At 37.1% G+C, this 3,748-nt stretch overlaps 1 long non-coding RNA gene across 1 annotated transcript; it reads right to left on the reverse strand.

The window, feature by feature from the left end:
* Window positions 1-1,675: 1,675 nt before the first annotated feature.
* LOC107810347 (uncharacterized) lies at window positions 1,676-2,830 on the reverse strand. The gene is made up of 2 exons (XR_001653619.2): window positions 2,712-2,830; window positions 1,676-1,895 (listed from the first exon to the last, which is right to left on the reverse strand). It is a non-coding gene; the product is annotated as an uncharacterized LOC107810347 (long non-coding RNA).
* Window positions 2,831-3,748: the final 918 nt, after the last annotated feature.

A 3,748-nucleotide genomic window follows, 5' to 3' on the forward strand; every position in this document is an offset into this window, starting at 1 on the left:
CATCCTCGAATGTTAAACTCCAAGAGATCTATAGAAATTTTGGCAGAGTCTCCTCTTAATGGTAAACTACCAACTTGTCAGACAGAAAACCTAACAATACAAAGCCACACAGGGCCATTATCATTAATAACACTAATGGGCTCACACGATAATAACTAACATAAGAATCAAGTACTATATACGTACCTAAGGCTGTGATATCTCAGTCTGATCCTCCTCCGGAAGTGGGAACAAGTGATGATACCTAGAATTCATGTCTTATTCCTCTTCCCAAGTCATCTCCTCCATATTATTGTTCCTCTAAAGTACTTTAATCAAAGATACATCTTTAGTTCTCAATCTCTGATCCTGTCTATCTAGTATAGAAATGGGAGCTTCCTCATATGATTGCTACTCTGTGATCAGAACATCGTCTATTGGAATGACTCTAGAAGGATCTCCTATACACTTACGAAGCATAGAAACATGAAAAACTGGATCTACTGACTCCAAGTTGGAAGGCAAGTCTAACTCATATGCTACCTGGCCTACTCTGTGTATTATCTTATATGATCCAATGTAATGAGGGCTAAGCTTTCCTTTCTTAACTAATGTCAAAACGCCTTTCACGGTGATACCTTTAGGAATACCCAATCATCTACCTGAAACTCCAAGTCTCGTTGTCGATTATCTGCATAAGACTTCTGCCGACTCTGAGCTGCTAATAGCCTTTCCCGTATAAGCTTAATCTTCTCAACTGCCTATTGTACCAACTCTGGTCCTACTAACTTAGTTTCCCCAACCTCGTACCATCCTATAGGTGACCTACACCTCCGCCGGTAAAGAGCTTCATATGGATCCATCTAAATGCTGGAATGATAGCTATTATTATATGCGAACTCAATAAGTGGAAGATGATCATCCCAGCTACCCCTGAAGTCTATCACAAGCCCGTACCATATCCTCCAATGTCTGAATAGTACGCTCAGTCTGGTCGTCTGTCTGGAGATGAAATGTTGTAGTAAGACTTACTTGAGTCCCCAATACTTTTTGGAAGGACCTCAAGAAATTAGTTGTAAACTGAGAATCTCTATATGAGATAATAGATATAGGGATACCATGAAGTCGTATTATCTCTTTAATGTAAAGCCTTGCATAATCCTCTATTGAATACGTAGTCCCGACAGGCAGAAAATGGGCTGATTTTGTAAGTCTATCAACAATAACCCATATAGAATCGAACTTACGCTGGGTACGAGGTAAGCCTATGATGAAATCCATATTAATTACTTCCCATTTCCAAGTCGAAATCTCTATACCCTGCAATAATCCATCGGGTTGCAGACCCCCGCAGTAAGCGTCACCACTATTATTTGCGGCAGATAAATGCGGGTTCCCAAATCGCCATGACAGCAAATAGCGGAGGTTTCTAACCTCCGCAAATTGCAATTTTAACTCCCGCAATCTCATGCAGAAATTAGATTTTGATTTCTTAAATTTAATTTTTCTTTTCGGTGTAGGGGTTGTAAACCCCCACAATTTCTTATGTGTATGCTATCAAAATTTGTTTTTATTTCTTTTATTTTTGGGTTTTAACCCCATCTATTTTTAAATATATTTTAAATGATATTTTATCGTCAATACGCAGTACTTTTTCTCTAATATAAATTGAAATATTAATGCTTAAATCAAAACATTAAAATTAAGCATCAACATTCCATTAACCAAGCATAGTATCATATGGCATCAAGCTAAATTAGAACACAATTACTCATTCATGTTAGTCAGCTAATCACATTGTCCTAATACATCCACTTCAATTAAAATGAATTTCAATAGTTATCGTTGGGATTACTAGCGCCGGAAGATCTTCTTGCATCATTGGGTGAAACGGGTCCACTAGCTGCATCACTTGGCTGCAACAAAAAGTAAAAAAAAAAAATACAACTATTAGGAGTATCAGGAAACAAACCAACAAAAAAAAGCTTTTATCAGAAACAAGTTATTGGCATGAAAGATACATTTCAAGTAAACCCCAACAAACTACATCCATTATCAACAGGCAGTTTAGTCGTAGTTGAATCAACTAAAATAATACAAACACCTTGTAGCCATCTCACACTCAAAAACTTCTATCACAATAGGAATTCATCTGACTATGAGAAGAAAGTGGCTCATGTTATGGGCAGAAACGTCAATATGCATACACAAAAAGAAGCTAGCATCTAATTTTAGAAATAACAAGCCTAACTACTAGATATAGCCTCAGAAATGATTTTCTTAAAACTTAAAACATGTGTTTTCAAGTTTAAAAGCTGTACATTTCATGTGACAGTGTTCGCCTTTTAAGCCACTGTAAAACAGAAGGAATGAAAACATTGTAAATGTGACGAACAAAAATAAATGCCTTCAAAAACACCAAAAGAATGCACTCACAAATATTGCAGAACTTCATAAAATAGATAAAACAATGAGCTGGTTTCGAGCCAGTTCGACTCTTAGTAAAAGCACCAGTGTAACGATCTGATTCACACACAGGTATGAGAGGGATGAGTAGAAAAGAGGAAGAAAGAAGAGGAGATGAGAGGGAAAACAAAGAGTAACAACTTTAGCCCGCCTCACAGTTTGCTCCTAACTGCTAATTGAAGACTACAGAGTAATACATTTCGGTTATACTTTAATGTCCTATACATCAACAACGACAGCAATTGTAACGAAAGGATAATGATTACCTATTCCATCGACAGTCCAATGATGTGAAGACTCACGTTTAGCACGCTTATTGCATGTTGCTTGTGGTGGTGTGGGATTAACAGGAGGTTGAAATGAAGGAATTGGTTGTGACGTCGCCTGAAACGAAGGAGTCGGCTGAGTGGAAGGAGTTGTCTGTTCCGTGGCCTGAAATTTTGCTGTCTTGTGGCCTGAAATGAGTTGCTGTTATATAACAGGTTGTTCGAACGTGCTATATAAGATCAGAAAGCATTTGTTGTAGTTGCAGTTTAACTTGAATCCGACCATTTGTTGAACCAAATATAAAATAAAATAAAAATGTTAACCAAACAAGGTTATCATGTATTAATGAATTTCTCATTGATCATTTTACTGCTAAAAGCATTGTCAGACGTATCATGATATCCCGATACCTCATGAGACAGATTCACTGATAGAATAAGTGCCTTGTTTGTGGATCTATCAGTGGAGTTTCATTTGTTCTTTGTCTTTGGTGAATTTATTATTGTATATGTCAAAATCTGAAGCCGACCCAGTAGGCGGGATAGCGAGGGACGTCACAACCTACTTCGGTTTAAGCACCTACAGTGTACATAAAAATAAAAACAATACTCAAGTAACGACAAAAAAGGTCACTGCGTGAAGGCGCGTCGGCCAGAGAAGATAGCAAGGGTCCCAAAACTATATATAGGGGAGGAATTCTCAAAGAAAGGAGGGTTTTTTTCTCCTTTTGCTTTCTCCTTCAATTTCTTTCCAAAAAGGATGCAAAATTGATCATCCTCTCTATTTCATAAAAGAAGAAATGACAAATAGCAATAAAGATTGACCGCTCTTATTTCCTTTTACTGATTATGTTCCGATTCATTTTTCAGATCTGAGGTTTTTTATGCTTGACTAAGATTGACCTCATTATTATCATTAGTTATTTTAATCAAAAAGGTTTTGACATCTTTTGGTCAAACAATTTGGCGCCGTCTGTGGAGATTTCTTAGTCAAATTTCCTAGTCTCTTCCGGATCAAAAATCGGAAACATAATCAC

The sequence above is a fragment of the Nicotiana tabacum genome, chromosome 18 (genome assembly GCF_000715075.1).
Source record: "Nicotiana tabacum cultivar K326 chromosome 18, ASM71507v2, whole genome shotgun sequence".
Taxonomy (NCBI): domain Eukaryota; kingdom Viridiplantae; phylum Streptophyta; class Magnoliopsida; order Solanales; family Solanaceae; genus Nicotiana; species Nicotiana tabacum.